We start from the raw sequence: 21,431 nt of genomic DNA, 5'->3' as shown, positions 1-21,431 counted from the left end.
CATCTTGAGACTGTGGAGAGCCGTTTTCTACCCTATGATCCAGGCTGCAGAAAAAGTCCATTTTCAAGGAAAGAGGGAAAGAGAAGAATGAAGCAGAAATACAAAGAGGGCCCAGAGTGCGACTTGGAAACAGTCTCACCTGTCAAGTCCAGGTGAAGCACAGTGCTGCGTCTTCTTAGCTCTCCAATACCCATTGCCTTCAAAAACGTGCCTCTGTTTCCTTTTGGGGAGTGACCTCTCCCAGCCGTGAGTCATTTTGCAAGGAGGTACCCACCTCTTACAATACTGAGGGGTTGGACTAGAACCTTCTGCCCACCCCCTGGGACCGCCATATCTGGGCTTGTGGCCAGAGCTGGGTGAACAAGGGGGACATTCACCTCAGCTGCCGAGGGAATGACTGCCTGCCCGAGCTGTCCCTGCCAGGCCCCCTGCTTCTGATCTCTCCAGAGGCGCCTTGGGCCCTGCCCCATCTGCCTCAGCCATAAGTTCTGTGAGCCTCCATTATTTTCCCTTTAAATTTCTTTTTGCTTTGGTTGAACTAGAGGTGGTTTCTTCATTTGCAACCACGGGGCCCTGGCTGATATACATAGCTGCATCCTCTGCTGATATGCATACATACATCCCCCTTCTTTACTCTAGAGAGCTCAGGTGGATTTCCATTTCTTATAACCAAAAGTACTCTTTGATTAGGGGTAGAGTCTAGGTTAGTTATTTGACCCTCTGAGCCTCTGTTTTGTCATTGTGGAAATGATGCAACAAATTTCTACTGTGCAGAGTAATTGGAAGGTTAAAATAGCAGCAATGATAATACAGGTGACAGAGAGCAAATCTTAAATAGCAGCTGTGATGTGCTACAAAATGTTCTAAGCACCTACATAGAGTAACCCATTCAATCTTGCAACAGCCTGATTTTTGCCCTTATTTTGAGTGTGAGGGAATAGAGAGGCTATGCAATTTCTCCAAAGTCACACAGCTGAAAGTGCCAGGTGCCTCGTACATGTTTTGTTGTTCGGTAAACAGTAGCTATTATTAGTGCCAGTCAAAAGATTTAACAAATCAGTTTATGACTTAGGAAGCATCCCACAAGCAAAAGAGGGGTTGTGCAAGCCTTTACCATAACAATAGCTAATTGACTGCAGCCAAGACAGTTGCAAAATGTGAAATAACTCGGTTCCTCTCTCTTTACACAATCTGCCCAGTGATCTACAACTCCCGTGACTTTGGCTGTCACTCTATGCAGAATCTTCCTGCCACACTGCCTCCAGCTCATGTCTCCCTCCTGAGCTCCCAGCACATCCATCCAACTGTGTTGGGCACCTCCACAATAGCCATGGGCATCCCATACTCAGTGTGACTAAAGATTAGCACTGCATCTTGACCCCAAACGTGCTCTGCCTCCAGCGTTTCGTGCCTTAGCAGACGGCATCACCATCCTCAAAGCTTCCTACGCCAGCTGTGCAGGGGTCAGCTGAATTGCCTCCACTCCTTCCCTCACCACAAATGCAATCACTCACCAAACCCAACCTATTCTGCCTGTATCATCCTCATCTCCCCACCTCTTAGAGCAAACCACCATCATGCTTGAATTATCACCCATCGCTGGTTTCCCTCCCAGCCACACCACAGCTGAAGTGCTGCTTCTAAAATACAACTATTACCAGTCACTGTTCTATCTGAATCTTCAGTGGCTTCCCCTTGACCCCAAGATAAAGTCCAATCTCCTTTACATGGCTTATAAAACTCCCTTACTTAGCCCCTGCCTACCTCCCTTACCAGTTTGAATTTACAATGTCCTCCAAAACACCATTATCTTTGATGCAATTTTTGTGTGGGCAGACATATTAATGTTGATTAAGTTGGAATGTTTGGATTAGGTTGTTTCCATTGAGATGCAACCCACCCAGCTGTGGATGATAAATCTGATTGGATGATTTCTGTGGATGTGTGGTCCTGCCCATTTATCATGGGCCTTGATTAGTTTACTAGAGCACTATATAAGCTCAGACAAGAGGAGCGAGCTTGCCACAGTCAAGAGGGACACTTTGTGAAACGCACAGAAGCTGAGAGAGGAGCTGCAGATAAGAGACAGTTTGAAGACAGGCTTTGAAAGCAGACTCTTGCTCCAGAGAAGCTAAAAGAGAACACCCAAGAGCAACTGAGAGTGACATTTTGAAGAGGAGCTATGGCCTAGAGGGGAACATCCTGGGAGAAAGCCGTTTAGAAACCAGAACTTGTTGCAGATGCAAGCCAGCTAACAGAAGTTTTCCGGACACCGTTGGCCATCCTCCAGTGAAGGTACACAATTGTTGATGCATTACCTTGAATACTTTATGGCTTTAAGACTGTAACTGTGTAACCAAATAAGCCCCAAATAAGTCCATCTCTGGTGTTTTGCATTCCAACAGCATCAACAAACCAGAACACTCCCCAATAACAAATCTTGAGATTTTCCTCTGGCATTCCTAACTTCAGATATGTTAAACTTTCTCCTTCATTTTTCATGTGCTGACTACCCCATGCTACTATTCATTCATTTATTCCTCCGTGCAACAAAAATGGACTCAGCCTCTACCTTGAGGTTCTACCATGGTGAGCAACATCAACATGATTTCTAATCTTGTGAGGCCTACTCTGATATGGTTGACAGCTTTTCACCTTCAAGATCTCAGCTTAAATATTAGTTCTTCAATGAAATGCTCCCTCTCCCCTAAACCAGGTTAAGTTCCTTGGTGCTTGACCCCAGGGTACCCAGACCTTCTATGCCATAACAGACACCACACCTTATAACAGTTTAATCTCTCTTAGCCCCACCAGACTGGCAACCCCATGTGGCTAAGCACTGGCTCGCCTGCTCACCCATGTCCCTAGCACTAAGCACCAAGTCTGGTGCATAACAGACAGTCAATGAATAGTTGATGAACAAATGAATGAGTAGCATTATACCTAGCAATTCCTAGATCATGGAATTCACTTTCTATTTGAGAGATAAAGAAAGCAAGTCACACCTTCAAGGTCAGAGTATGAATGAACTATCCATAGAATAAACTAAGTATTGGTTAAACGTTGCTGATAGGTTTTTACTTCATCCTTTGAGGTCAATTGCTCAGCTGTGGAAGTTGGTCCAGGTTCTTAACTTGTGTAAGGCCCCATGTAATCTGGCCTGATCTACCTCTCCAGTTCCACATCCCACTATGCCCCTTCTGGAAACCACTGCTCCAGAAATACTGGTTTACTTACATGCCCGTAAGATGTTGTACCGTATATCCTGCTGCCATATTTTGCTTGTGCTGTTCCCTGAGCCTGAATTGCCCCTGCCCTCACTTCCCCACCCATCTCATCCTGACCCTGCTCTCACTCCTCTCCGTTTAGATAAATTACAATTGCCCTTAAGTTCCAACTCCCATCTCGCCTCTCCCTTAAAGCCTAGGCAAGACATCCTCCATGTACAGGGATCCCTCCTTACTCAGAATACTTAGCACATTTAGAGTCTGTAATTAATTTGGAGATTTGACAGAAAGAACATTATAATGCCTCTTATATTGCCTCAAACTGATTTTTTTTCTTTTTCTTTTTTTTTTATTTAATTTTTTTCAAACTGATATTTTATCAAATTTCCTCATGCAGGCTGTAAGCCACTTGGTGACATAGAATTCCTTCAAGTCTATGAGTTCTCCCATAGACCTCCAAAAATGGCTCATTTTTGCCTAAGATAACCAGAATCAGTTTCTGTTGTTTGGAAACAAAATACCTTAACTCAACTCCATGAACTAGGGGAGGAAAAAATTTTGGAGTAGATTAAATACAGGCCACCAAGGACATGTTTCTATAGCCATGTACTTCACAAGGGATTCCCTTACTTCCTAGTCAAGACCTATTTACTTGAATTTTAGATTCATCTATCACAAGCTTGAGTACCCAATTCCCAAGTCCACCAAAGTCATAAATGAACAGGAGGAGAATGGCTGATGGGGCCACTCAATAACAGAATGAAAAGAGCTGATAGCTTGGCCAAAATGAAGAGAGAAAAGTTATAAAAAGCAGAGCCAAGCATACAACAACTCCTCATAAAAAACTTCATGCACATCCATACGACTGGATTATAACTTGTAGTAAACCTTGTTCACGATGATGCCTCCGAATCTCAGAGTAGGTTTAATTTTCTGTCTATAGAAGACATGAAACTAAATAATTCATTTTAGTAAAATTCCTAAGCCAAACATCTGAATGAAAAAAAAAAGAAAAAAAATTGGGGGCTCTGTTGAGTGCTTATGCCCAGTGCATTCAGCAAGTATTTATCGAGCACCTACCTAGACTGGGCACTGTCCAGGGTGCTGAGGACAGAGTCCTGAACAAGACAAATGAGATACCTGCTCCCCTGGAGTTTACATTCTAGAGGGGCAAGAGACCATAAGTAAGTAAATACTTAAAATAACAAGATAATTTTAGATAATAATAAATGCTATAATATACATGGAAATATATCAGAATGATGTGGCAGGAAATGCCTGGGGTAGGAGATAAATTATATTGGGTTGTCATGAAAGCATTCACCAAGGAAGAGATATTTAAGCATAGAACCCCTCTTCCTGCATCTGCATCCCACCTGGTCCCCAGATGTGCACCTTCCCAGCTGGTAGACTCCATGCCCAGAGGCCACTGACCAGCTTCCATGAGGTAGGGAGAAGCCAAACAACCACATTCCTTTACTGAAGCAAACGCAAGAATTCTTGTTTCTAGCAGGAAGCTTTTGCAGTACCTGGATTAACCCAGTCAATCTGAAGGCTGTCCAAGTTGGATGCAGAAAACACAGCAATGGGGCAAGGATTCTCATGGAGAAGGCTGCTCCAGCCCCCCTGGTTCAGCAATCAAGGGCTCTGCCCACCCCACCCCACCCCCAGGAACAGATGGCCAAACAATGACTGTCACTAACTCAGCAGAATGTATGAAGCTGTTTTAGTACTGATGTGCTCTAGACCCAGTCATCCAGAAATTACCTATAGCCTAGACTTTTCATGGCCTGAAACTTTAACATAAAGCCATCTGCTAAGCCACTTCTCACCGGTTTCTCAGTGACAACCACTGTCCTACCCTGGCTCAAAAGTACAGTGTGTGACTCCCTTCATGCCCTCTGACTGCCAACCCTCCCAGCAAGATTACATCTTTGTCCATTTGGAAATCTGGCATCTTCCCCCAAAGGCTGGTTACAAAACTTCCACTTGCTTCCAGCACAAATATTGGAGCAGATTCCAGTTTCACTTGACGTGCTACAGGAATGTGAATAATTCCACTTAAGAGGATGCTCAGTTAAGTTTTTGAACTCAAATCAAATTGGTCATTCTCAACTCCCCAGAGTACAGGTCATCATGAGATGGAAACATTTGTACATCCTAGAGAGGAGTCCAGTTTGGTTGGTTCTAAACACACAGAGATGGGTCCCTGTAAAGAAAGAGTAACAGCGATTTCCCACAGATGAAGTCCCCCAGACCAGCTCAGACCTTCCCTCCTAAGGGGGTACATGAACCACTGGACATCTGGTATCTGACTAAAGCCAACATCTTCAAGGCAAAGAGAAGGGGGGATCTTTATCATCAGGCTTTGTTGTATGAATCATCTTCCCCAGCTGCCAAACCATGCAGGTGGAAGCACTCAAAAACCAAATTCATGGAGCAATTACTTACATGAAAAGTGTGTCAGTAGAAACACCTCTCTCTCCGTCTCCCCCTACCACCTGCTACTGCAAACCCTCCCATGGAAAGCTGCAAAAGAAGGCTCAGAAACTAGCTCCAAGAATGTGATGTCTCAGTCATTATAGTTCCCTGTATCTGTCTCCCAAAATCAAGCCAAGAAAACCACACGGCTCTGGAGGTGGCAACCCAAGGTGTCAGAGTCCTTGTCACAACATGGAAAGCAAGAAAATGGCTTGCTTTAAGACCAAACCTGGCTAACTTGAAAACTGGTGTAGGTTTCAGCAGACAAGAAATCACTTGCTAAGTTTTATCAAAGGAATGTTTTCCCCCATGAGAGGACCTGGCATATATGAGGCACTGTATCACTGCTGAGGTGGAATAAGAGGTCCATAAAGTGTGAAATGGACATGGTGTGGCTTAATGCTGATTGCCACTCCAATAACACGGCTAAGGCTGCCAGAGTCTTACAGCTCCTGAAATCGGAATCCGATTAGTGGCTATTTTAAGACTGCATTATAAAGTCTGCTCAAATGCTCTCTAAATAAGGAAAATGGTATGGGCTGCCACCAATCTTTTCCTCCTGTTAATCATTTCAAGTATTCATGTTGTGTATACAAAGTGACTATTAAGCAATTAAACCATTAAGGGTATTGTTAAACTTAAGGATTTAGTTGAACTTTATAAGGAATTTCCCTCTCTCCCTCCCATACATTTTCTAACTTAAGTCCCTGAGTTCATCTACTACAGTCTGTTAAATGTGTAAATGAATAAGTTACTAAATAGTCTGGTGATAAAAGCCAAGGGAATTGTTTCTATCTTTTTTTTAAACAGATTTGTATTATAATGATTGTCCTTAATTTTTGAACTAGAAACAATTACAAACTCTCAATTTTCTTTTCACCAGTTGTGCTGTTTTGATTGCTTCCTGGGTGGATTCACTAACCTATATTTCATTCCACTTCCCGGTTTTCTAACCTGACATATTTCTGCTAAGGACCTTGATGAGTGTTTTCATTTCCTAGGCTATCCAAAGCAAACACCATGAAATGGGTCAGGTTAAACAATAGGAATTCATAAGCTTACAGTTTTGAGGCTGAAAGAAAGTCCAAATCAAGGTGTCATCAAGGCAATACTTTCTCCCAAAGACAGTGGCACTCTGGGGCTGGCTGTTGGCGATCCTTGGTCCTTAGTTTGCCACATGGCAAGACACAGGGTGATGTCCCTTGGTCTCTCCCTTGTCTTACAGGTTCTGTTGATGTTCAGCTTCTGGCTGCTCCATCTGTAGCTTTCTTTCTCTGTCTGAATTTCATTCTCTTTTAAAAGATTCCAGTAACAGGATTAAAACCCACCCTGACTGAGGTGGGTCACACCTTAACTGAAGTAACATCAAGTGATCCTACTTACAATGGGTTCACAACCACAGGAATGGGTGAACTTTAAGAACATGTTTTTCTGGAGTACACACAGTTCCAAACCACTATGGTGAGTCCTTTGTGTTTTTTTGTTTGTGCATGGTCATTGGGGGGGTGGGGGATGGCAGGGAGGTAGGAGATGCACAATGGGGAAAAACAGTTAGTGATAAGTAGCTCTCCAACCTCTTTATTGATTTACAAAGTTACTAAATAACATGCATGATCTTTCCCTCTAAACTTGCTTTCTTCCTGTATCTACATATCTTCCCAAAGTCAGAAGCCAAATAGGCATCTTAGAATCTTCTCCCAACTTTACTACACACCCACCCCCAACGAATCCAATCAATTGCCCACTGGAGTTGATTCCATCTCTGAACTAACTCTTGAATTCAGCCCCTGCTCTGTATCCCAGTGACTGTGGCTGTAGAACAGGACCTGATTAGGGCTCACCATAACTGGGCTCCCTAGTACCAACCTTGTCTATTACAAATCTAGCCTCCACCCTGCTTCCCACATGATTTTCTAAAGACAGATCTGAATGGTTTTTAGTCTACAACAGTCCATGCCCTTTGGAATGGCCCATCAAGGACCCATTCCCACCTCTCCCAGGCCAACCTGGAGGACCCCTCTCCTAAAAGCATCCTCCCTGGTTCCAGGGATCACATTGTATTTTTAGTTGTTTGCTCAGGAAGCTATCTCCATCACTAGATTGTGAGTATCTTGAAGGTTGGAACAATGCCTTGCCCAGTGCTCTACACAATAAGAAGATGTTCAAGAAATGCTTGCAGGAAGAAGGAAGCGAGGCAATAAGCTTCATATATTGTGAGGGCTCCACAGAAATCATGTGTCACCTGCTCAGCTAAGTTTTCAGGAGGAAAAACGGGGATTCCAGTAGAGTAAACATTGTCCAGCACCCAAACAACTTTCCTCTTTGGGGATAATTCCTTGGTGACAGGGATGGCTTCATGGACAAGTGACCTTGCAATTGCACAGGTCCCCAGACTTGGAAGGTCCCCATGCTGGGCTTAACGTTTTGCTGTCACTATCTTGAAATTCTTAATAACTTTTAATGAAGGTCCCACGCTTTCACTTTGCACTGGGCCCTGCAAATCATATAGCTGGTCCTGCCTGGGGGGCATGCAAATGTGGAGGGTGGGAATCCTAGATGGGTACTAGCTTGTCCTTAACTCTTCTCTCACATTTGCTAAGCCCCCTTTGTAAAGAATAGAAAGGAAGCTGCAGGCTCAGAACCTTTCCTAGGCAGAAATATGTGGCTGGAATTGAACACACCCTGGTACTTTCCACTCCCTAGGAACCAGAAGCCTGGGCATATCCAGCCATAGTCACTTGGCTGCCCCTGCCCAGGACTTAGAATCAGAAGGAAATGACACAGAGATGAAACGGTGGTGAGACCCGCTCATGGGGCTGCAGTGGCACAGGCCCAGCTGTGGCAGCAAAGGGACCCTGGCCATGTTGTCCCAGTGGTCTGACTCTAGGGCTCCTCCCCAGTTCTGGCTATTTACCCAGCCTGCACCTTTAGGCCCTCACCCATTAGGAGAGTTCCCACCAACTTCCAAGAGATTCCCTTCTTAATTTAAGGCAGCTGGATTAGGTTGCTTAACTCGCTATAGATGCTTCTTCCTTTTACTTACCCCTACCCCCCACACTGTAGGTGGAGACATGTAGCAGATAACACATCTGCCCTTGGCGGTGGGAGGGTGGTGCTCAGCCTTGTTACACCACCAACCAAGGCCCACATGAAGCACCTATTTGCCATTTGACTGAAGGTGGTATTGCTATTAATTCCCTGCTAGGGAAGTCTGAGACACACAGGGCCATCTCCCGGCTCTCACCAACACCCTCCTCCTTTTCTGCTGTGCACAGATGTTTCAGTCTGTTTCCAATCCACAGCCTTGGGAGATGTTAGGTAAAGAAAAGACCCGACCAGACCTTAAATCCAGAAACTGGGAACAAGTAGTTCCAGCTGCTTATCAGAACAGGAACTCTCAGTGGCAGGGCCCCTTTCCTCTGGGGTTGTATAAATACTTAACACCCAAGCGGCACAGGATCTCTCCTCTCCCATGCAAAGTAGGGTGCACAGAACTGCCATCCACCGAAACTGACCCTAGCAATTTGGTCTTCCTGGGAGACCAGCTGTCATGGAATCTCTTCCCCTGCTCTTTTGGACCCTTTGTGCTGTGTAAATGATAAAATGGTCATTTGCTGAAAGTCTTTGTTGTGCCCGAGCCTGTGTTCCCAGGACCTACCATATAGCAACTCACTTCACACTCCCCACCCTCACCTTGTGCACTCTTTAATCAGTAATTCCAGTTAAGGATCAGGAGCTTGGTCTGTCCTGAGCCCTCCCTGTATCCTGACAGACTATTGGGGTTGAACCTCAGTTTCCTCATCTATAAGATGAGAATGAAGACAGTGTGAAGTTAAATGAGTTAAATCATACCTAATACCACAGTGCCTGGAACTTGGTAAGGACTTTTAGTGCTTGCTATTAATGTTATTTCTGTCTCATTTAATCTTCACAACAGTTCTGTAGGGGAAGTTTTATTGTTATCATCATCCCAATTTTGTAGATAAGAAAACTGAGGGACAGAGAGGTTTAAGAATCTAACCAAGATCAGCCTTTAGTAAGTGGCAAGGCCATCAAAAAAATCTGAGTCCAGAGTCAAGCTCTTTAACCACTAAGCATGGCTGCCTTCCCCCTGGAACTACCATAATCCAGATATTTTCCCAGGACTAATGGCTTCTCCTCAATCCTGTGCGTGTATCCTACATGTGTAACTATGTCATCTTATAAAAGTGCCTACTAAATTGCATCTTGTGTTTTACTAAGAGCCCCACCAACTTCCAATCCCAATCTATTATGGGATTTTGAGGTGAGAGTTTAGAGAGGGAGAGAAGGTGGGAGCTCAGGACTGGAGGATCAGGTGGTAGTGGGGCAGTAAGAGATTAAGGGATGGGACAATATGGCTGCAGAGGATATGGTGGATCAACATTCCCAAAATTTTCCTAATGTGTCTTCCTCCATGACAGAGGCTGGAAAGCTAAGATCTACAATTCCCAGGATACCTTGCAGCTAGGGTTTCAGATGCACATGAGGTTCCACCAACAAGAAGGAAGTAGTGAAGGCGAGGTCACACTCTGCTGCTTCCACTCTTTCTCCTGGCAAACACCATCACTATGGAGTCTGGTTTTTCCTTGGTAGTGTCCCAATTCAGTGGGTAGTGTCTTGATCATGACAGACAGTGGTTCCCTTAGTGACACCTCGTTCTGCACTACAGCTCTCAAAGCCATTGCTAAAAGCTCAGTGTAGTACCTTCAGCCTCCCAAAGGATTCTTGAACAATGTTAAATCTCTTTCAGCCTAAACTAGCTAGAGAGCTAAGATTATGTCTCTGCCATTGAATGCTGACCAACACAGCATCTGAGAGGTAAAACCTTAAACCTGCATAAATGGAACAAGTTTCCTTTAATTATAAAATATTTTAGTAAAAAATGAAAGAGAGAATAATACAACAAACATTTCTACATCCACCACCAAGTTTAAGAAATAACACAATACACGCAAAATTGACATGCCTATTTACCTTTTACCATTTGAACCTCTTCTCTCCTAACCCAAAGAACTATTACCCTGACATGTTGATGCTTGTCTTTACATTTTCACCTCTTATGTATCCCTATACCAAATGTAACATGATTTTGCAACTTGCTTTTTTTGTTCAATGTTAAGTTTTTGAGATATACAGTGTTCATATGTGGCTGCCTCTGTTTATCTTTTTAACAGCTGGATGGTATACTACGTATGGCTACATCATGGTTTATTGTAGAAAACAGTTCAAGCTGTTGAAGAGTGTCAAAGTTCTTTCAGGAGTGGCAATCTCAAATGTCTCCAGAACAGATAGGTAAGATAAATGTGTGAAATGCTCTGCACAAAGATAATAGAGTCTGGCATGCACAGTGACTTGAAGGCACCAGACCCTATTATCAAATTCACATCTCAAAATCTGCGATTAAAGAGAGAGAGACACCAGAGAGACAATGACAATTAAATGCAATACATGATCATGGGCTGGATCAATAATACAGGAAAAAATGCCCAGAAGGTCATTATTGGGACAATTGAAGAACTTGAAATATGCATTCTATGCTTTATATCAATCTTACATTTCTTGAACTTGATAGCTATATGTAAGGTGGTTACAAAAGTGAATATCCTTGTTTTCAGGAAATGTACACGGAAGTGCTAGATGTTAGAAGAGCATGATGTGTGCAACCTACTCTCAAATGTTTAGATAGATGATATATAGATTGGTAGATAGGTAGACAGATAGGTAGGTAGGTAGCTAGATAGATATAATAAATGTGGCAAAATGCTAATAATTGGTAAATCTGGATATTTGAGTGGGGATTACATTAGAGTTCTATGTATTGTTTCTGTATTATTTTTACAATTTTCCTGTAAGTCTGAAATTATTTCAAAATTAAGATAAAATACACACACCCACAAAACAGTGACTGGCCAAGCAAGCCTCGTCTAGGAAGCAGCACTGTAGGCATGCTGTTGAAGCTACTTGAGACAAGGCTAAGTGACAGTTATCAGAAACAAATCTGCTATCAGAAACAAAACTCAAGATGAAGTGGGCAACTGGTTTCGATGGCCCTTGCAGCCATGTCCTCAAGTTCTGGGAAGAGGCTGATGAGCTCATGGTCCAATCATGGAGAAATTCAAACACTTTGCCAGGAATTCTGGATTAAACATGAAGCTTAGCATAAACAACTTATCAGAGTTTATTAATCACTAGGCCTTGAAGTTTGGTTACTTTGCCACTCAAAGTTACCAAATTATAGGAAGTGGAGACGCATTTGCTAAGGTTCAGTTCCAGTCTGCTGAAGATCCCCTAGCCTCTGAGTGGGCAGAGGGGAAAGGGCAGCTTTGGAGTCAGGCAGGCATGAATCCCAGTTCTACAACATTCTAAATGTGTGAGCGAACAACTTAATTTCCTTGGACTTGTGTCCCCTTGTCTCTAAAAGGAGAATTCAAAAAATATTAAGTGGACGGTTACTCCATTCCCACTATTTAGGGTAACAGCACCAAGATTTCCTGGTGGGGAATCACCCCTTCCCCGTTCACAGTCCATGCATTTGGGTGCTGGAGCCTCCATCTTTGGTGTCAGAGGTGAACATGTGACTCAGGTCTGACCAACCAGATCATCCGTTTCCCCAGCCCAATAATTGGTTCCGAGGGAGGCACGTGACACAGTCAGAACCAATGAAATGCAATGGGACTTTTATTGGACCTTCTGGACCGCTTTCTAGCTGAGCTTGAACTTGGGAGGATGTGAGGTTGGAGCTGCAGGGAGTCACCAAGTTCTTAACCAAGAATGAAAGCAATATAGCAGATGGCAGAACTGAAAGGTGGGAAAAAAAACCTCATCCTAGAGGCATTATTTGAGTTTCTGGGTCAAGTTATACTGAAGGCCAGGGTTAGCTCTTGGACTTTTCAGTTCCGTGGGTCACAGGAAATGCCTTATTTGTCTGTTTGTTTTGCTTAAGCCAGTTTGAGCTGGGTTTTCTGTCAGTTGCAAGATAAAAAGTCTTGACCTCACAGCACACTAAGTGGTCTCATGATCTGTCTCTTGGTTCAACAGTGTTTGAATGAAACAGACCCGGGTCTCTACCCTCACCTCTTCAGCCTCGACCATAGTTGCAACCTCCGGAACCATCTTCTGGGCCAGCCCCTGCTTCCAGGACCAGCTAACACCGATTTTTGTGGTTAGCTCCTTGTTGCCAACCAATCATGAGCTCCCAGATCCATCAGAATTATTCCGCCGATGCGGAGGCCTCCGTTAACTGCCTGGTCAACCTGCATCTGTGGGCCTTCTACACCTGCCTCTCTCTGGGCTTCTATTTTGACCGTGACAGGGTGGCCTTGAAGGGCTTGGACCATTTATTCTGTGAGTTGGTGAAGGAGAAGCACCAGGGCACCGAGTGTCCCTTGAAGATGCAAAACCAGTGCAGCAGCTGTACCCTCTTCCAGGATGTGCAGAAGCCATCCCAAGATGAGTGGGGTAATATTCTGGAAGCCATGGAAGCTGCCCTGGTCTTGGAGAAGAGCCTGAAACAGGCTCTTCTGGATCTGCATGCCTTGGGATCTGGCAACACAGACTCTCATCTCTGTGACATCCTGGAGAACCATTTACTGGATGAGGAGGTGAAACCCATCCAGAAGATGGGTGGCCACCTGACCAACGTCTGCAGTCTGGCTGGCACACAGGCCAGGCTGGGCAAATATACCTTTGAAAGGCGCCCCCCTCAAGCAGAACTAGGAGCTCCAGAGCCCAGAAGCCTTTAGGGGACCCCTCTGCATTCCCCTGGCATCCAGGCTTCTGCCTGAGCCCTCCATCCAGCCAGGAGAAATCTTTTTAACCAGCCACTTTCCCACCCTCTAATAAGCCTTGAACCAAGTGTAAACAATACAGCTTTTTGCAGCAGCAAAAAAAAAAAAGTCTTGACCAACACTTCATCTCATCAGGTGGCTGTGAGGATTAACTGCGATGATTAACTAAGGCACAAAAGATACTTAATATGGACCAGATTCCCTGTCCCTTCCTTCTTCTTATTCTAATCCAAAGCTCTCTGCATTTAACACCTTTTTTTATTTTATATGATCCTAAAATCATTCTGTGTTTCTAGACACATCTGGAAACAATGGGTCAGGAAAAGACGAAAAAACTGGACATGCTTAATTAGAAAAGATGGCTTGGCAACATAACGGCTTTCTTGAAATACTCAAAATGCTGTTGTATGGAGACGAATTAGATTAGCCTTAGAGAACAGTGTTGGGCTACTGGGTGGAGAGCAGCCGAAGATCCTTTGCTTCAGTGTAAGGAAGAGCTTCTTAGTAACCAAGCTCTGGACTGCACTTCTGAAGTCATAAGTTTGCCATCACGGAAGACCTTCATGCTGAGAATGGGCAATCGTTTATAGTGATTTGTACAGGGCACTCCTAACTCATGGAGTTTACATGGATGACCATCAAATGCTCTCAGTTATAGGATGTTATGATATCAGACAAAGGGCCAAATATTATTACTAGTTATGCACCAATATAAGGAGATCTCTAAGTTTTCCAATTAAAAAAAATGTTTTCAACAACTTGCATATTAGGAATGTAGATGAAATCATTAGTGCCTATTTATAAATCTAATTTATTATCAGTTACACAAATATTTACATTCACACATATACAATTATATATTAATATAGAAAAGTCGCTTTTCCCATTCTCACGTTTCGTGAAATAATGATTCAAACCTTTTGTGTGCACTTAGACATCAGTTTTTTCATCATTAAAATCATTTTTGAGCTATGTAATGTTGAATTTGCTCAATAATGTTCAACTTTCAGAGCTGTACCTTTTTTATAAAACTATTCTATGACATTCTGGAAGAAAAAATACCTTTTTTATTGTAAATCTAAAACCTTTCTAGCTTTTAACCTCTTGGTCCCATTTTAAGTGATTTTTAACAACAAGAAGTTTCTTAGAAACTCAATTATTCCACCATAGCAGAACAATCTATACTTGGTAGCTGATAGAATCTCCCTAAATAAGGTAAGATAACAAATTTTCATATATGGTGTGATTCCAAATATGATAAAAACATATATGTAGATGTACAGAAAATGATGGGAAGGAATATACCAGAAGAGTAACAGTAGTTATCTTTGAATTGTGGTTACTATGTGACTATTATTTTATTTTTCAAACTTTTCTGTATTTCCAAGTTTTCTACAATCAGCATGAGCAACTTTTGTCATCAGAAAAAAACAAGGTATAAAAATAAATGTCAAAAAAAAAAAAAAATGCCTGGGTGGTAGTTATAGAATATAAGCCATTATCCCAGCTCCTGTGAAGTTTACAAGATTCAGGTAGGTCAAGAGTTACAAACTCAAACACCTCCGTGTAACATAAATGATTGAAGTGGGCAAAGTGTAATGAAATAGGAAATACTGGGGACTGTGGCAAATTGAAGAGTGTTTGCCCAGTCAAAACAGGGCAGCCAATACTGTCATGTGGGAATGTGAACCCTGTGTTATCAAATGCTCTAATATTGGATATTTATTTAAAATCCCACCGCCATCCCCTTTATTGAACAGTGTGGTCCAAAGAAAATCCATGTTCCAGTTGTCCTTATCTGTGACATCTAAGTTAGATGGTGTTCCTGTGCTCTCTGAACTAGTACTTGAACTTCAGGCTTTTACTACCCAACTACAGATTTTAATCGTCCTGTTCTTCTTCAATCTCCCCAGCCTTTCTGCTCTTCTCTCTCAGCATTTGCACCTAGGTTGATATTTCCCAAAATATGTGTGAGAATGAGATTAAGTTTAGCTTTCACACAGGACAGGTGTGCCTAGCAGGGTGGGGCAGTTAAGGAATTGGTAGAAGGTTAAAAAGACAAACTGTAATCCACAGTCAGTCCCCCTGCTTATCCGCCCACTATCCACAGTCAGTCCCCCTGCTTATCCGCCTACTATCTACTATCCTTGCAGGGTGGAGCCTCAGAATAGAGGTTCTCAAAATAGCCTCATAACTTGCTACCAAACTAGCCCCCACTGGCTCTAAAGAGGCCTGGGCATAACCATTATAGTCAGGGGTGGGGATTTGTTCCAACAGTTCCTAATGTTGCAAATTTGCGTGGGAAATGTATTTCAAATGTTTCCAATTTGGAAGGGCTGCATGTTTCAAATTTGGGCGGGCTAGTTAGGCTTGTCCAATAGAATGTAACCTCTGTAGTATCCAGCCAATGGAGAAACAGGGGAGGGACTTGCGGTTAGGTTTAGGGGATAAATACTGCTGAATCTATTGTTCTGCGCCCCAATCCCTACGTTTTGGTTGGGCGTCCATTCTTGCAAGACCGTGAATAAATTCTTTTCTTCTCCACAATCGGGTGAGCATTTATTCCTTTTTAGGAATAGTGCTTGTTTCTCACATATGTTCCATGCAATATATGAGTTGCTTTGTGAAAAAAAGGGGGGGAGGGTTCCATGGTTAAATATGTTTGAGAAACAGTACTTTTTATATTATCCACCTAGAAAGTAACAGTGTAGATGAGCACTTTAAAGTTTCTGAGAAGTCCTGCAGTGAAGAAGGCAGGAAGTTGCTAAGTTTAACATATCCCAGACTCATTTGGCCACAGAACACTTTTTTGAGGGCATAAGATCTATTAACATGTGATTTCTACAGACGGAGTGAACCACGGAACAGTTTGAGGAACACAGATCTAGGTTATCTAGAGTTGCTGGTGAAAAAAATAGCCTAAGCTGAATGAATGTCAAGCCTTTCATCCTGGATGAGGGGATACTTGGGTGTCCTGAAAGAATAAACTGAGGCCTCTCCATACAGGAAGATGGCGCCGCCCTGCATGGAGCGGAAGCCTTGTGGCTAAGAGCCGCCTCTTCCTTCCCGTCGCTGAGGAGCGGCTATTTTGGGAGCCGCGCACTCGAGCCGTGCAGGGAGGGCCGCTGCCTCGAGTCCAAGGCTGAATGGGAATAAATTTAATTGAGAAACGTCTGAAAACCTTGACAAGTCCAGTATAAATGAAGCATTGAAAGTCAAAAGCAAATGATTCTGAGCAAGGCCTTGAAGTTAATGTGGAAGGTTGTGAGGAAGCTTTACGGGAAAGAATAAAGCCGGCCTCTCCCAGCCCCCAAGAGTGCCAAGTCCTCACTCCAGCCCTCCTCGATTTGTGACAATAGAACAACTCTTGGAGATGGTGAAAGGAGTCGCTAACATGGCTCTAGCCCATGAAATTGTAATAAATGGAGACTTTCAGATTAAACCAGTTGAATTACCAGAAGACAGCTTGGAGAAGAGAATAACGGAGATTGTTCATAAAGCTTTTCGGGATTGTTTGAGTGCCCAGCTAAGTGAAGACTCCCCAACATATGAACATGCCATCAGACTGGTAGGGGAGATCAAAGAGACTCTTATCTTTCTTGCTGCCTGGTCACACTAGACAGAGAAACCAGATATCAGAAGTCTTGGATGTGTAACTGATAAAGCAGGAAGTGGAGAATCGGGCCCTAGACATTTCCAAACTGGATGAATTCATTATTGGAATGATGGGGACACTGTTCACTTGCTCATGATGAGGAAGTTATGAAATTAAAGGGCATTAAGGAAATAGTGCCCCTTTTCAGAGCAATTGTTTCTGTTGGGCCTAATGAACATGGACATAGCACTCTTTGCTGTCAGTTAGCATTAGGCCACATCTCATGCAGCAGTCAGTTGAATATGAAAGGAAGAAGTTTCAAGAGCTTTTGGAGAAGCAACCAAATTCCCTGGACTTCTTACCCAGTGACTAGAAGAAGCTGCACATGACCTTATGAATCAGAAGTATAGAAATTCCCTGCCCGCTGTGGGAGTGGCTGCGTTACTCGGTCATGCTCTGGGGATGTTAGCAGGCCGAGTCCTGTTGCTGTCCATAATTATGCCTACTTGAAACTTCTGAAATGGGACCACCTCCAGAGACCTTTTCCTGAAACAGTTTTGATGGACCAGGCTTGCTTCCAAGAGCTTCAGCTTCAGCTGGAGCACCTGACCATCCTGGGGGCCGTGTTGCTGGTCACCTTTAGCACGGTAGCCCCAGGAATTTCATTCCAGGCAGACTTTGCTAGGAAACGCAAGATGATTGCCAAGATTCTGCCAACAGATTTGCATCTGCCTTCCTTCCATGTGGAAGATGCCCTGACTACCACTGGGGAGAAAGTCTGCATGGAAATGGGCAGCTGCATTTCCCTGCATTCTGACAAGCAGACAGTGCTCAAGGGCCAGACTCAGGCCGTGGCCAGTCCTGATGACTCTATTCGCAGGATAATGGATTCTTGTATCCTGACCATTTTAGAAACCTACCTTGCCTCAGGTCATCAGAAGCCATTCCCCATAGTACCTGTTGGATTGGGTCCAGTTCAGAAAGAGCTAGAGGAAGTTGCTATTGAATTTGTTTGCCCCATCAACTATAACAAGATGGTCTTCAGTCCCTACTATGATGCCCTCCTCAGTAAGCTCCTCATCACATCCTAACACATATGCACCCTACAGCAGTATTATTCACTCAGCTCCGAACACTTCTTCCCAACTATAATGCTGCTTTGGAAAATGGCTATTTGGTACATTTTTATTTAACAGCACTGATTCCAAGGGGAAGAACATTGTGTATCACTGTTGAAAAGACTCCATGTATGTTCTGAATTCTGTTTTGAGGGGTTATATATATGAGTGCAAGTTTACAAGTCAAAGAAGCTTTTTGTTATCTTGAGTTTTATAGGTAACACTCAGCTTTGAACTATTTGACTGCCTAAGTGTCTCCACTCCCTCCTCTGTCATGATTGTAGCAGTCTTTTCCCTCCAAGGAGGCTGGAAACTTTCTCTTCTGCGATCTGGGTAGTTTTTCTCTCAGGCACCCTATACTGACAGCCACCCAAGAGTAAAAGAAGCCAAACCATGACTTTCTTGAGACTCTTGCCCACTCTTACACAGCCCCCAACCCCTCTCAACTCATCTCTCCAGGTATTTTGTGTTACAGGGGCTATCTGGTCTCACTGCCTCTCCCCACCCCCCTTTATTGCCTTCTCCCTGCCTGCTTAGAGCCTGTATGGATTCTTGTATTGTTTGATTATAAAGTTTGTTCTTTTCTACAAAAAAAAAAGGGGGGGGGGGAACGAGGGAGAATGAGATGCTGAGCATGTGTGTATTATGATAGGTCCATGTAGCAACTAAAAAGCATAGCCCTCAACACCAGACTTCCTGAGTTCAGAGGCCAGCTCTGCCACTTCTTAGTGGTGTGTCCTTGGGCAGGTTATTTAACTTCTCTGTGCTTCAGCCTCCTTGACATAAAATGGAGAAAATTATAGTATCTACCTCCAGGAGTTGAGCTCGGGACAAACAGATAGTGTAAAATTTAGAAAAAGTCCTGGCATATTGAAGGTATTCAATAAATGTCAGTTATTACAATGCGCACTTACCTGCTCACATTTGCTCATGCATAGATAAAAATAATGACTATTATTAATATAATGACTGTGAGCAGTTGAATTGATTTCCTGAAAGATATGTTGAAGTCTTAATTCCCAGCAGCTCACAATGTGACCTTATTTGGAAATAGGGTCTTTAGAGATGGAATTGAGCAACTTAAAATGAGGTCATGCTGGAGAGAGTGGACCCTTAATCCAATATGACTGGGGTCCTTATAAGAAGGGGAGAAGAAAGACTGGTTTGCTCATTCTTGGGAATGCCAGGCAACCACTGAGGCAGAGACTGAGTTAAGGTGTTGTACTGGTTTGTATATATTATGTCCCCCAGAAAAAGCCATGTTCTTTGATGCAGTCTTGTGGGGGCAGACATATTAGTGGGGATTAAGTTGGAACGTTTGGATTAGGTTGTTTCCATGGAAATGCACCCCATTGGATAGTTTCCATAGAGCTGTGGCCCCGCCCATTCAGCGTGGGCCTTGATGAGTTTACTGGAGCACTATATAAGCTCAGACAGAAGGAGTGAACGTACTACAGCCAAGAGAGACATTTTGAAGAGGGCACAGAGGCTGAGAGAGTAGCTGCAGGTGAGAGACAATTTGAAAGTGGCCGTTGAAAGCAGACTCTTGCTCTGGAGAAGCTAAGAGAGGACAAATACTGCAAGAGCAACTGAGAGTGACATTTTTGAGGAACTGCAGCCTAGAGAGGAACGTTCTGGGAGAAAGCCATTTTGAAACCGGAACTCCGAAGTAGACACCAGTCACATGTCTTCCCAGCTAACAGAGGTTTTCCGAACGCCATTGGCCATCCTCTAGTGAAGGTACCCAATTGTTGAGGCATTACCTTGGACACTTTATGGCCTTAAGACTGTAACTTTGTAACCAAATAAACCCCCTTTATAAAAGCCAATCCATTTCAGTGTTTTGCATTCTGGCAGCATTAGCAAATGGTGTCAAACACCAAGGAATGCGAGGATTGTCAACCACCACCCAACGCCAGGAGAAAGGCATGGACCAGAGTCTACCCTACAGACTTCAGAGGAAGCACAGCCCTGCCGACACCTTGATTTTGGACTTCTAGTCTCTAGAACTGTGAAACAATGAATTCCAATTGTTGACACCAACTCGTGGTACAGCAGCCCTAGCAAACTAAGGCAATTACCTATTATTTAAAAAAAATAGCCAACATTTATTGAACTTACTATGTACCAGACACAGTGCAAGTGAATGAACTCCTCACAATTATATGAGTAGGTATTATCGTTGTTCCTATTTTGTAGATGAGGATTGAGGCTTGGAGTGTTTATGTGACTTTCCCTAGATTAAAGAGCTAGCAGTGGGAGAGCTGTGATAAGCCCCGGTGGTCAGACTTGGAAACCCACCCTCATAACTGCTGTGTTCTACTTCTTCAAATCTCTAACCCTTCAAATGGTAGGACAGGAAGAGACCACAGAGATGACCTTGAGGAAATTCACCCATATCCCCTATTTAACTGATGCAGAGGCTAAGGTCCACATTGGTTGGGTGACCACCTGAGGTCAAATAGATAGGGACAGAACTGGAATTAATAGGAAGTAAAGAGAGAAAGAAAGAAAAGGGGAATGGAGGGAGAAATCCAGAGGGAGGGAGGAGGATGAGACCAAGACTTCTGTACTGGTCATGCTCAGTTAGAAAAGTCTGTTAGCCTTCCATGAGGATGGTCAAGACAGCAGTTGGGTCTCCAAGCCTGGAGTTCTCAAGCTGGGCTATCTACCTTGTCTTTCCTTTGCCCCTCCCATCCTCTCAAATCTCTGTGTCCTGCAGATCGTGATGCCTGTAACACACCTCTGCAACATGCCTTCTTCTCTTCACCCCTCTGCCACCACCCTAAGCAGGTGTCTTTTTGGATGCCCATAACAGCCTTCAGCTTGGTCTCCCTGGCTCCAGTCTTGCCCCCTCCAATGCATCCTCCTACCATAGCCAGAACAAATCTGATCGTGGCTGCCTTCTGCTTAAATACCCTTTCATGACTTTCCTTTGCTCCAAACTCAAGGCTTTCCGGGCTTTCCGTGAGACTGCTTCTCAGTACCCCCCAGCCATACCCCACAGCTTGCAGTTCCTTGAAGGTGCCATGTTCTCTCCATTCTCTCAGCTCTTCCATATGCTGTTTCCTCTGCCTGGAGTAACTTCTGTTCTCCCACCCTCTCCACCCCACTCATTCCTACCTGTGCGTCAGGTCTCCTTCTGGAGACTCTTTACTGAAACCCAGCTCTAGGGAAGTCCCCTCCAGTGGTCCCTATAGCA

The 21,431-nt window shown here is 43.7% G+C and overlaps 2 pseudogenes; both read left to right on the top strand.

The window, feature by feature from the left end:
* LOC119530224 overlaps positions 1-13,471 on the top strand; it is a 42,633-nt pseudogene extending 29,162 nt beyond the window's left edge.
* Positions 13,472-13,827: 356 nt separating this feature from the next.
* On the top strand, positions 13,828-18,202 carry LOC119530223 (annotated as a pseudogene).
* Positions 18,203-21,431: the final 3,229 nt, after the last annotated feature.

The sequence above is a fragment of the Choloepus didactylus genome, chromosome 3, assembly GCF_015220235.1.
Source record: "Choloepus didactylus isolate mChoDid1 chromosome 3, mChoDid1.pri, whole genome shotgun sequence".
Lineage (NCBI taxonomy): Eukaryota > Metazoa > Chordata > Mammalia > Pilosa > Megalonychidae > Choloepus > Choloepus didactylus.
This window is presented reverse-complemented; position numbering and strand designations above follow the sequence as displayed.